Here is a 14,294-nt window from a genome sequence, read left to right as displayed (position 1 = left end):
TATTACGCATTATTCAATTTACAATTACACCATTGTTCCCCATCCACGTATCTCCCCTGATGAGGCTTAAATTAAGGCACCATGCATGTGAATATCTAAATTCCATAACCAAACCCCTCCACCGCTCGGTTAAATGCATAATTCATACCACTGCAAATGCACAACACTACACTATCGAAAGTTTGCACCATTAATCATGATGCACCTCGGGTTTGTGTGTGTGTTTCGAATTTAAATATTCATAACTGTGCCACCAAAAGCGGCGATTCCGCAGGTTGGTGCGCATCTTTCCGCACGTGGTGCACCGGGGGTAGGCGGGTTAAAAGTGCAGTGGAAAAAGCGCCATCATGCCAAACAAACTTATCCCTTAATGGTGCCATTAAGGTGCCGTTTCGATTAGCGGGCAAAGCGGTGGAAGCATAAATTAACCTCGAAATCGCAAAGCAACCCACGTGTGGCGAGTGCCAAATTTTTTGGCTTTAATTTCACCTCGAAAATGGCACACCCTAGCCACGATAACATTGAATGGCCGGCAAACGGTTGTAATTAGCACCCGGGAGGATCGCGACGGTCGGGTTGATGTAAACCCCAAGCCCCGATGTGTCGTTTGCATGTTTTCAATTATCTTTAGCACCAGACAACAACCCCGTGGTGTGAAAGTGGAGCGTCACGCACATCTTAAGCAACCTTCTGCTTGCCCAAAATATTTCGTGTAGGCGTTAGCATCGCCCCATTTGCTTTGCGAAGAAGGTATGTTTTTTGCCTCGGACATTCACATTTCGCTTCCTCCCGCGGCGGCCATTTATCACACTGCTGGCGACCTGTCGATACTCTTCCGATTTGTCATTTATTTATTGTTTCCGATTTGTGCTACACACGAACATTCGGCATTAACAGCACGAACTCACTTTCGTGGGTGTTTGCTGTGACGGGCGAGGCGAGATATTGAGGATGAGGATTTACCCTGTCGCCCTACTGATATGACGCGCTTTGAGTGCGTTCCTCAGCGTTTGCACCAAATAATCTCGGACGGATTAGGGAACGTGCCCCGGGGTCAGCCCGGGCCGCCAGTCGACCGTTAATCGAGCTGACTGTCAAACAGAAATGCTCCACAAAGGCAGATTTAATTTAAGACGCCGACTGCACCGACTGAGCGGATTGGTGAAGATATTAAACCGATTATTAAACCGAACTGCACCTTTCTAAGCGCACACCGTGACTTGGTGGTGGTCGCGCACCGTTAGATGAAGTCGTAATGCAACCACCTTCACACATCGCTGCATCGACACAAAACGCACGCGCTTGTGCTTCTAATCTTAAGACCAGGCTCTTTCCCTACATATGCCATTGATTTCCCTGCTTCCCTCCTTGTGGGTAGTTTGCATCGCTCTACAAGCAACCCAAGTGACGATCGTGTGAAGGAATTCGAATGACTTAATTCCTGGGAGCAGCGCCGACCGAGCATCCTAACGGGCATTGGGGATGGATTTTTACACGGATTAGGCGATAGAGCGAAGGAAAAAGAAAGGGGGAAAAAAGCCAACAGAACTGCGGCGCTTGCGGGGTGACATTTATTAAGTTTAATACTCCACAACGATCGTAACACTGACAGCGCACTACAACTACGGCTATCGTGATGCGTTTCTTACGCTTTTCTTAACCCAGCGTTAGGGTGTTGGGGCAGCTTTTAAAGCTGGCAGCTGAGCCGAAGGCGCCCATGCCGGACCGACCGAGTGTTTGTGTTTGTTCGGTTTAATGGGATTATTTTTTATTGCCAGCCCTCAACCAACTTCATCCTCCGTTCTCCAGGAACGCTTGGTGTCACGACGCGTGGTTAACGATTATTGCTACATGCAAATGTTTTGCGTAATTGTAGCAATAGTTTACAGTTGCGCTAGGTTTGTCTGAACGTCCCCGACATCGTGGCAGTGTTACGCAAAGATGGCTTAGAACTGTGCTCTTCTATTGAATTTTAAGATTGATAAAAAATGAATAATTTTCATACAATATTATGCTTCGAAATGACTTCTTCAAAGTGATACTTCAGACAAATAGAATTACAAAAAAAAGTAAAGATTCATCAAAGTGCTCATTCATTCGAATTAAAATGTAATCCTTTTCAGAGAATCAAACAAAAACTTCTAACCGACAACCCCTTTCTGCATACTTTAATTTTTATATTAATATTTTCCAACATGAAAAACAATGATCAACAAGGATTACAACTATATTTCTCTTAACTAAGAAATCAACAGTTTCTTTCACTTTCCATACAATAAATTTGTTACGTTGTAGTTATCATCATTTACTACAATTCAAATATATTTCAGCTCATGCTTTTTGCAGCTACATTTATTTAAAATGCTACTTAAACAATTTTAATACAAAATTTGCCTTAATAATAAGCTTATAAATACATAATTCTATAAAGTGTCTTAGAGCCACTGATCCACCGAATTCGCGTTGGCTTAGCGCAACCGATTTTGTTGTTAAACTGCAATAAAACCAAAGGATTTGTACACACAACCCCAGACGTGTAGCGCCCGAAGATCGATAAATTGTGCAGCTTTATCGTGGTGCCGTAGTTTCAAAAACATTAATTTATTAACCTCGATTATTTGCTCCCTTTCCAAACTACGTACAGCAAATAGAGACACAGTGTACTGATGCGAAAAAAAGCAGCGTAAATTTGTTTGCTTTGCTTCTTCTTCTTCTTCTTCTTCTTTGTTGCTTTGCTTCAACTTAACAAGCTTTACAAGCTGTAGAGTGTAATTGAAAGCAGCATCCAAAGCTAGAAGTAGGGTCTTATTGATTTGGTCTCTCTCTCTTCACTGCTCGCGATCCCCTACATCCACTCATCGTAAAGTGATCAGACCGCCATAATCTGCTCTTGTTGTGAAGCTTATGCCAGCGCAACAACATGCCCGAGCAAAGCGGCGGACACATTCACCAGCACAACCAAATAAACGAAAAACAAAAAACAGCGATGAAAACAAACAAAGCTACAGCAGCAGAAAGTTATCCCTTCGTGCGAGCCGAGCGCAAAACACGGGCTCGAATAATGCCGCACGTCAAGGATTTGTGATACGACCGTGGAAAACTGGTGATAGCAAAAAAAAAGGGGGAGGTAAATCGGGGACGCAAAACTTTCCCCCGCCACTAGCAACAGGATGGCGGAGGGACGAAATTGTGAAAACTGCACCCGGATAACACGGCAGGCAAGCCTTCCGGTCGTCACTTTACTGGGAGGTTTTGCAAATTTTCACCTCCACTGTGTTGCCCCCTGTGTACTCTGTTTGGTAAATGAAAAAGTTAAACCGATGCCCTGGCACTGCACTGGCTTATCGGAATCGGCTCGGTGTGTGCAGTGTGGCAAAACTTGTTTCGTCCGGGCCGCCGGGCTGCCTCCAGGCCACGTGTGCCGGCATTAAATAATGTCGTCCCTAAAATGGGCGAGTTTATTTGTGTATCTGATTGAAAATTAGATACAGCCGGGCACGTACATGGCAGCAGTGCAGCGGCACGGCCCGTTTGCTGCCCCGAGGCACGTCCACGGTTTACTTTCCCAACATGCACACACACATGCACACAGAGCCACAGTGTACGTAAATGCAGGCCTGCTGTTGTTGCCACGATCATGATGCTGTCGGGTGCCCCGTCCAGAAGGAAGTTTGCCCAGAATCCACTTGCTGCATGGCTGCACTCGTGTAACTTTTCCCGATCTCGATTCAATCGATGTGACCCGCTTCTTCGCCACGATGCACCCGAGCGGTCGTTGCAAGTAAAACTGTCCAGAAATGGAACCATTCGATTCTTTCTTGCTTCTTTTTGTTTGCTTTGCTGCTCTGTTCACTTGCCTTAGCGAATTCCTGCGTGGAAGGGAGTGATTTTCTTACAGACAATGTACAATGCTATGCAAAAATGTGCTGCAAGGTGATGAAAAATGCAGCATCGGTGCTGCTTGCAGCGAGCAATTTCAATGTTCGGTGGTAAATAATTGAGCTGAGTTACTGCTCAATTGCAACCGCACAGCACAATGCTCACAGGAGACCAGCATGAGGGTGAATTGGGATAGAAATTAAGTTCGCTACTACCGGTACACGTTGAGCCTTCGACAGGACAGATGAAATCTTGTTGATGGTTAAGAAATTGTTTTCCCTTTCGGGAATTTGTACCAGTTTTCTTTTGGTTCTACAGTTACAGTTTCAGCACCCTTCAATATGTCATGCTATAGCTGCTACAGTGAACTCTCAAGTATACATCAAGCATTACAATTCATATGCACTTTTTTAAAGTCCTTCTACAATAGTAAAACATTTTTTCCCCAGAAATTTGGGGGAAAAAACTCTCAAGTGTGTTATTTTCATGATTTTGATCAATAATATGCCTTTATTATTTAAATGTCTGATATGGGGGTATGTTTTGTTTGATATTTGTTCCAATACTGTCTGTTTTAACCTCTTTCAAAAAATCGGTAGAACCTATCTAAGGCATGAAATGGTCTTGAAACCCCCATTAAAACGTCCTTATTAAGTTTGGTTTCCATACTAACTAGGGGCCGTCCATAAATTACGTAACGCTGAAATTGGGATTTTTCGACCCCCTCCCCCCCTATCGTAACAAAACGTAACGTTGGAGGAGACCCCTCTTCCAAAATTACGTAACGCATGATCGAACACCCCCCCCCCCTTAACGGCTCTTAAACCTGTATTACACGGTGGATTTTTTCATGGCAATTTTCTGTCAAACCTCTGTTTTGGTATTTTATAAATGTCAAGTTCGTATTCCCTATCAAAAGATATAAAGAAATAAAAGTGCAAAACTTACCCAGGTGGGCGATCATTTGTCAGTGACCAGTGATAGGATTGTATTACGTTACGTAACAGAATGTGAACCCCCCCTCTCTCCTATGTAACCAAACCGTAACGCAACAGGGAACCCCCTCCCCCCCCCCTTTGAGCGTTACGTAATTTATGGACGCCCCCCTATCTGTGTTTATGCAGCCGCTTTGCTTTACATTAGATTTGAACTCACGACCAGTAGCGTGTGTAGCCTGCCATTTAACAATGCCTCTATGAGACTGCCATTGCTAACCTTACACTAATGCTGCATTTAAATAATGTAAGCGACTGGAAAGACACCAAAGGAACAATAATGTACGTGTATTATTTTGTACTTAATCGCAGTAATAACGTGAAATGAAATCTGTTTTAAATCATCAGAAATCATTTTGACATTTCTGTACATGGATATACTTTCCGTTCTATTTATTCGCATTATTTTCAATGTGATTTAAAAGCATCAATAGCCAATGCATCACCTTTCCCGGCAGGCACTGTGTGGTACGATTTTCCCAAAAGCGGACGTTTTGTGGTTTTTGCTCCCAATTTGCGCGCCATTCTTCCCCGGCAGCCGTTACAACGCGACGACCGTGATGGGGTTGCACCGGCATCGCCTTCCCAACGCTGCGATTCATCACCCGCGCGTAAGAAATCTTGAGCTGTAGAAGCCAATGGAACGAGAAAAGAAAAGAAAACCCAACGTACAAACAGTCGTTCCCGCCAATTTAAACGTATGTGCATACATAATGCTCGATAATCAGTGAAGCATGCCCTCGGAATTCTGGAGCAAATCGAGTAAACACACACACACACGCTCGCGCACGCGTGCACATTTACGTACTTTTACAATGCTAAACACCCTTCCCAGCGTTGTCAGCTGCTTACAGATGCCCCGCAGATGAAGCCCACTGGAAAGGATCTCTCCCGCAGCTCTTCTTCGGGATCGCGTGGACGTTGCTACTGCAGTGTGCCGAGATTGAATCGGGCTTGCGATCGCGAACTGCCTCTGCAAATACACACACACACACGTCATGCAATTAATGTATGTGCATTTAAATCAGTATAATCTTATTTTTTTTTTCCACCAAGGACAGTGATCGGTACAGCAGGACGGCCCGGCAAGCAGGAGGGTGCATCTTCACGATCGTCCGTGAGCGCACTGCTTAATGTCCCCGGGAGCTGCCCGTTTATGGTGCTGGTCGGGCTGGTGCCCGATTTTAATCTGTCCCCTTTTGCCATCGCCTTGCTCCACCCAGCCGACGGAATGTAGCGGATAACCTTTACAGTAGCGTGCGTGCACTTGTTCGCTGCGCCCCAATCCAATGCGCCCAGAAAGGGGCAGGGCAAATAAACAAATAGTGCTCCAGAACTGGAACTGCACAAAATGCGCCTGTTAAGGCCAGGGCCAGGGCTGGACGCAAGGCCGCCTCGGCGACTGCAAATTTATTGAACTCTAAACGAAGTCAAATTAATTCAAATTTATTCCCCCCGGGTGTGCACTTCAGGCGTAACGCTCGCAGCCTCCAAAGCTGCCCGGATCGGTTCCGCAAAAGGCGTACATTCCGGTTCCGGTAGTTGTGCCCACGGTGCAAGCTAAAAAGCTCGCGACGCTCCTTTGGCAGCATTCTTCGTAGCGTTTTCTTCTGCTGCTTCTTCTTCTTCGTCGTCGTCAGTATCAAGATGCACAGACTGCAAACGAAGCACAAAACAGAAGCTGCTTGGGATGCAAAATGCGCAGCGGGAATCGTTCGCGACATTCCGATGCATTAGCGAGACGGGTTCGCTCATTCGCGGATAAGGATCGCGGTACGATGAGTGCTCAGAGTGCAAAAAAGAGCGATTGTCGGGGTGATTCAGTAGTGTTTTCAGCTTAATAAGGTGTTGTTGAGGTTTTACTATAAAAATAAGAGTTACCATTAATATAAACAAAATAAATACCGAAGGAAATTTATCAATTTCATCTATTTCTACCTATTTCTGAGCGCTATAAATCCCACTGTAAAGCCCGAACGCCGTGATGTTTCACCCCTCCCAGGGAATGGCGGAGACCGTCGTGATTGGATTGGACACCTATCGACCGACCCCAGTGGGTGGCAGGTCGTAATAGTGCCACCGTCAGCAGCATTTCCATCTTCCCGCTAACGAATCGACTCAAGCAAGACTCAAGCGATCACTACACCGCACCGAGTTGAGCACCGTCGTAAGATAATCGCATAAAGGCAGCGGCAGGCAATGGAGAAACCAAATCGACATTCGATTGAATTAATGCGCACAAATCGAAGACATCGCATCGCCGCCCGCGTTCGACGGCTGATCGCTGCTGATCCAGCGCGGGCTAAACCCCAACTTGGAGGGATGGTTCCGCCGCTCCAACCCGTCAGTCAGGGGCGTAGCTGCAGTTAATAGTCGGTGAAGGACTGCTGGGCTTTTTGTTTCTCCTTCATCCTCAACCCTCGCTCACCCGCTGGTCGCTGTGTTTGTTTAATTTGCATTGAAAGCAAACCTCTGGGCTTGGCTGATTGGGCTGTTGTCCTGTCAGTTAAAACAAAAACGCGACTGATACGAGCAGGTACGCGGGCGCGCAGGATGCAATCGGAATTGCATTTAAGATTGGTTGGATTGCCGGCCCGCCAGTGGAAGGGTGGAATGCAATCACGCTCAACTCGAACCCCGTGCACGGTGTCACAGAAAGAACGCACGAAGCAAACGCTCCTCCTCCCCTCATTTTCCCATTTCCATATTTGGTGCGTATCAACGGAGTGTGGCGAGAGCGTTTGGCAGCCCCGAGCGGGCTGGACACGGATAATCGCAAACATTTAACGTAAATTGGTTCCGATGCGATCGACATGATAGAGAGCGCGCAAAGCGAGGGAGAAAAAGGCGTTTATCAAATTGTGAATAATTGCAGCCCGCGCACAACAACCGTGGCCCGCTGACAAGTGGCTTCCCGGTTGTCGGTTCCATCACCACCACCAACACACGCAAGTCCATATAAAGCGTTCTCTGCGGTCAGCGTTGGTGTTAGCAATCAAAAGGCGGGGTTGTTGCGGCGGAAGATGCATATCTATTGGCTGAGGAATATTTACTTTGGCATAAATGGGTGCCCCACAACGCTGCTCGACAGACGGATCGCCGCGCAGAGGATCGATTTGATCAGAGCGAGCGATGTTTGCATTGATAAAAGTGGAAGGCTGATCGTCTGTGAAAGTGATTTATGGGAATGGTGCTATTCTTGGAAATAAGAACAAAACCTATTGCTTCATTCATTTCTTGGGTTAATTCAGTTAATTCTTATAAAATAACTGACAGTCTGCTTATTTTAAATGTATTCTTTAATCTATCAAGTAGAACCAATTAGTCGATTTTCATTTTTGGTGTTATCTACCAAAAAATAATTTTATTTACGTTAAACTTATCAAAAAATAATGTAAAAATGAAAAAAATTGTTAAAACTTAACGACAAGATCACAAAAACAAAATGAAAAAATAATAAAATAAAAAACAAATATATAGAAATGTAAGAATTAAAGAACAAAATGTTTTATACCAGAATACCATAACGAATATTCAAAATATTAAAAACTGGAACAATTTTAATTGGTAGTTCTATACTTCTTTGCCCTTTAGACTCAACTAAACAATCTTAAATTTTTTTAATATGGGTCAAATAATTGAAAAACAATTCAACCAAAGCTAGAAATAACACACCAAAAGATATCAGCGACACTAAAAACTGAAAGTATAATCAACTACGAGAAAAGGATTTGTTATTCTTCTAGAAATTATATAAAATGGTTAACGCAAACCTAAGGTAAACCAAAATGCAAATCAATATGAATAAAATGAAAGAAACAGAGTAACGGTCGATTGATAGACTTTGAAACTCTCTTTGAAACAAATTTTAATGAACGATAAATCATTTAGATTAAATGACCATGCATGGTTCATATAAACGCAAAATAAAAATAAAAATATTTACAGACGTCTGTTTTTTAGCTTTTTAGCTTTATTCTCGTAAGCTATCGGACAGCTACAAAGTCCATTTGGGTGAAAATACTATGAGCTCAATTGCGTACGATATTGTCTGCGATTAGTATTTGGAAGTAATAACAAAATAAAGTGCTTATTTAACAGATTCAGTAATTCAAAACCCCACAGCAAGAGCAATTTAAACGGCAATAATAAACTTTCTTCCTCTCGCCCCATAAACACAGGCAACAAGTGGAATGTAGAAAAGTATGGCAAAATCTGAACAGCAATAAGCTTAATTCTAAACATAGAAGTTTGTATTATCTATTAATAAATAAAAAACTGATTTGTCAAGAACTGAAATTCAAACAAAAATATAAAGCAATAACTGATCCAAATTGCACTTTTTGTGGAAACAAAGACAGTTATAAACACACAAGTTAAAACGTGCAAACAAATTGAAAAATACTGGAGGATGTTTTCAGATTGGTAACGTGGCATAACATAAGGCTCTCTACATTCATTGAAATGTTAATACCTGATATAAAAAACTTGAATTCAACAAAACGTGTGAAAGTTATGAGTCTATTCGTAAATTATAAAGAACTTATAGAAAACAAACAGATACTACTTTTATATAAATAAAAATTTCATAGAACATGTAGAAAACAAACAGAACTCAGATAAACTTGAACTTAAAGCTTTGATAGGATAAGTAGTAGATAAGAACACTCTTTTCTATTCTTTTAATAACAAAAAAAGGACACCATTTAAACCACAAGCAGTAGTTTATTAATATCCGTAAGTGTTTCATTTATTTTATTAGCTTTTTTAAACGATTTTTTTTCCTTTTTATACATTCCATTTAATAGCTTTCTAAAATAGCAGCATGTCTTTTCAAGTCATAAAGTGTCTAAGCAATCCAATTATGCCAAGGATCGTCTTAATACAAAAGCTTCTTTGGCGTTAAAATTTCATTTCTGAATTTCCCACAAAACATCGCGTCGGCCTTCTGATTAGTTAAGCATGCAGCACGACGCTCTGCAGCCGGGTTTTGATTTATCGAATGCATCGCTAAACTATCGATTACATTGTACCGCGAATCACCCGCGAAGCGCACCGGCGGGGATTCCAATTTTCGAGATGAAATATTTGACACCATTACCAGGAGGGCGGGCGAGCAGTTAGATAGGTTGTTCGAGGGAAAACATAATCAGTCCAATATTAATTTATTCCTCCCCCCCCCCCCCACACCACAAAACCATTCTTCGCCGGCACCGCCAGTGCTGCGGTCACATGAAGAAGCTAAATGATATTGAAAAAAGGTTAAATTAATCTTCACCGAGTCGGAGGGTGGCAGCGACCGGACGGACGGACGGACGAAGATGTTTCACAAAGCATAAAACGAACATTTACAAATGACCCCGCACAGAGCGATAAATCTACAAGCTTTCGGATCGATGGGGGGGTGGGGGCTTTCTCGTTTGTTCGCCCGGCCCGGCGTTGGCCGAGCTTGGCTGCATTTCCTTTAACGGTGCGCGATGCACAGCGCCACAAATAAAGGCCGATGTCAAGTGAGCGTTGCGTTTGCTGCGAGGCGATGATTATTTATCTAAAACCTAATTCTGACCTCAATCCACGATCCGTCGAGGTAACACGAAAAAGCATTCCCCGCACACGAGTAAGCTCTCGCCAGCCAGCGAACGTTCTTGTTATATTAGATTTATTTTAAATTCCACCTCACACCGTTTCCGGCTCTTCCGGCAGTGGGGCCCTCCAAGCGGTGCAGTTTTTGGCAGCGCACAGTGTCCGTGTTCCGTGTGTGTGTTGTTGGCGTGCTCACAGCATGAACCACGAACATCGCGTAGCAAGAAACGCATCCATCGTTGCACCGAAAAAAAAAACACAAAAACGTTGACGCTGGTTATTTATAATATATTTCAATGAATTTCGAATGAGTTTTTAAACAATTTATAACAAAGCATAAATCATAATGAAGAAGCGTAGCCCTTTTGCCCGCGGCAAGCCGATCGCGAACGCCAAACGCTTGGACAAAGAGGGGACGCTCGCACTCGCACGGGGCCAAGATCCCGAGCCACTTCACCACGATTGAGAAGAAGCTTCCTCTTTTATTACCGAAATTCGAAAAAGAAAGGAAAGAAAAAACATAACCCAAAAGGGCAGAGTGGCTCCAAACGAAGCGTTCATCATTCGCACAACGGGGCCCAATTTTGTGGCTCTACCCTTTGGGGAGTAGTTTTGAAAACAGGGACCCTTGCGCACTTTTTTGGTCGCTCCTTCTTAGCGTTGAATGAATATTTTCTCTAAAAACACTCACACAGAAAAAAAAGCATCCCGCCCCATATGCAGACCCCGACTGCTACTAGAGCAGTAACGATAAAAAGTTGTTAAACCTTTCACACGACTCACACACACACACACGAGGCACTGTCACGAACTCTTGGCGGTGGTGTTACTGCACCGACACGCAACATGGTGCAGCAGTGCAGGCCCGCTCGCTGCATTGTTTCCCTTTCCACACGTTCACGTTTGTTCGAGCCCGCTCGGGATCGTTTTTCAAATGAAAATGAAAAAAAAAACCTCCCGGGAAGGAAAAACTTTTGTTGCGGTAAGTTTGCGACAACTTTATTTGGAGCGAAACGTGTTGTAGAAGTGTTCGCGTGTTTTTTTTTTCGGGATGTGCAACCGTGCGTGCGTGTTGAGTCGCCGCCACGTTTTGATAAATTTATTCGACAAAGGATATGTTATTCGTGTTTAGTTTTATTCATATGGCTTGATAAAACCTGTTTAGTCCGATAATTGATCGAATGTGATACCAACTGTAGTTATGTTTTAATTTAGTTTGCTCTTGTAACGAAGAAGCTTGTGCTTTTTCTATCTTTTATTTTTGGTTTTTGCGAATCCCAAGCGTAAAATTCAGGGTTTAACAGGGGTTCTAATAGTTGTGGGACACTTCCATTACAATTTCCTATTGGAAATGAACTTTATATCATGGAAATTGGACGCTTGGCACGCTTTTTGGACAGGATCCTTGCCAATTCCTACAGCATTTGTCCAGCGAGGATGCTATAGAGTTCAATTCCCAATACCTTAAGTTCATTTCACGCAACAAAGAGTCAATAAAGTGTCCCACAGCTATGAGAACTCCTGGAAAAACATCTAATGAAATTTGAAGTAATTTTGCTATTTACAGTACAATTTTATATTCCTTTTCAAATGGTTACTTCTTTTGAGTGTGTTTTGGCCTATTGTTTTTAGACCTATTTTCTTCTTCTTGCCATTTTCTATTCTAATGAATTTTTTTATCAATTTCGCTCTTCATGCTCAATTTTATTATTTGTGTTGCATTTACTGCTCTTCTTTGCATGTAAGTTTATGTTTTCCTATTAACTTTTTGCTCTTATTTTTATTAACAGGTCTTTACTTGTTTTACTCAAAATAATCTCTTGTTAGCTCCCTTAAAGTGATTATTTTTTCTTCTATCTTTTTATCGTCATCACTTTCAAGCAACAATAAGGCTTATCCGTTCTTGAGCAATCAAACTAAACATTTGTTTGCTAGGTAACTCCACATATGTTGAAATGCATACACCTCAAATAGCCCCTCCAGTTCAGTCGAATCGATTCACCTCCTCCGTGTGCAAAAAGTCAAAATGTATTAAAATGTCAAAAAATAAAGAACCGGAAACGATTCACCCAGCAATCCGGATAAGACACTACACCGAAGCCACTTATCTGTCCGTGCCCTGCTCCAATACGTCATCTCACACTGCAAATGATGAAGTCATACCTGCCCGTTCCCCTGGTTCAAAATCCCGCGGGATAGCTTCCGGTTCTGGGGGAAGGAGCGTTTCTGCCCCTGATCGTGCTCCTGTCAAATCGCACGCGCCCGCGCACACACACACCGGCCGAGATAGATTGGACGAAATTTTATTCATTGCCAACACGTCGCTCATCCCGCGAGCGCGAGGGACGCGTGTATACGAAATGAATTTTAATTTAACCATCAATTACCTCTCGATCCCAGGGCAGGGAATAGTAGGGCTTCCATGTCGGCCTGCCCGTACTAGTGGAAGTCAATTTTCCATTGTGCTCCTGAGGTTTTCCGCAGCCCGAGTCTGCAGCGCTCGTCGGCGGAGCATGTTTCTGCGCTGCGGAACAAGAAACACGAACGAGTGGAGCCGGGGCGGAGTGAAAGGGATGTCGATTATGACGGGCGGGACATCTCCTTTCGCTGGTGGGGCGGCAGAATAAATTCAGAATCGTAGATTAATGCCGAACAAACGTGAAACGTGGTTTACGCGAATGATTACCGACGAGGGAAATGGCACGAAAAAGGAGATAGAAAATGAAAGAGAGTAGGAACAAATGGCAAAAAGTGGTATGATCCACTAACCTTCCGGCATATTATCGCGGCGGATGGAATAGCTTCCACTTTCCCTGTCTTTGTCCTTCGCTTCGCGTCTCACCGCGATGAGAAAAATTATGCAAACAAGCACTCAGAAGCTCCATTTGCATACTTTATTACGTAACAACAGTATCAGGTATCATGGATGCCGTGTGACTATTGAAATGATACCAGGGGGAGGTCGTCCACAGTTGCCTTTAAAAGCGAGACAGTTTTTCTTCCCTCCTCCCCCACGGAGCAAGGGGAAATCTGTGACATTTACCACCGCCGGAGCGAAGAGTGTACTAAAAAAGGGGTAAAACTACACACAGAGAATAGCAAATGAGAAATTAAGATGTTTATCTCGATGCTGAAAATTAACTCTTTTTCCACCCGTGTCCTTAACCCGTCGTGCCCTCTGAACCCGGTCGCCTTTTTCCGGGAAATTTGTGCTCGTTTTTGGGCTTGTGCCATGCTTGTGTTGGGGAATTCGCTATGTTTTTTGTTTCCCGCCTCCTCCTGAGCGAGCAAAGGGAGCCAAGGATTCGTAACGGATGGCGGTTCCGCATGTTTGCCGACTATTAATAAAGATTACCCTACCGTACGCCCCCGGTTTCGGGAAGGCCACCGTTAAGACATTAAGCTTTACAAGCATACATACATTTAAATTCCTTCGCGCCGGGACATACGCCGTTTCCATGGGAACGTAAACTTTTGCTTTCTGTCGCTTTTGTTTGTACTCGGGGTTTTTCCCGTCCTCCCCCAAGCGCAGGGAACGAACGAGCCCACTCGAGACGTCACGGTAGCAGCTCGTTTTCCACATTAGCAGTTCGGCCGGGCAGGCCGGGTTGCGTTTTAAAAGTAAGGGTTAAAATTAAGCATTTTTCATCCGGCACTCGTAAGTTGAATTAAATTGAGTCTCAAGCGTACACCCCCAAGTGGTGACAGCGGGCTAGGTTGGGAGGGGTGAATGGGTAGTTTTTCGGACCAGACTGCTACCTGCTTCTCCTCTGTGATCCCTAACAATCCCCGGTGCTAAAGCGGAAAATTTAAAGGAAGTATGGGACTGGTTATAGT

The sequence above is a fragment of the Anopheles gambiae genome, chromosome 3, assembly GCF_943734735.2.
Source record: "Anopheles gambiae chromosome 3, idAnoGambNW_F1_1, whole genome shotgun sequence".
Taxonomy (NCBI): domain Eukaryota; kingdom Metazoa; phylum Arthropoda; class Insecta; order Diptera; family Culicidae; genus Anopheles; species Anopheles gambiae.
This window is presented reverse-complemented; position numbering follows the sequence as displayed.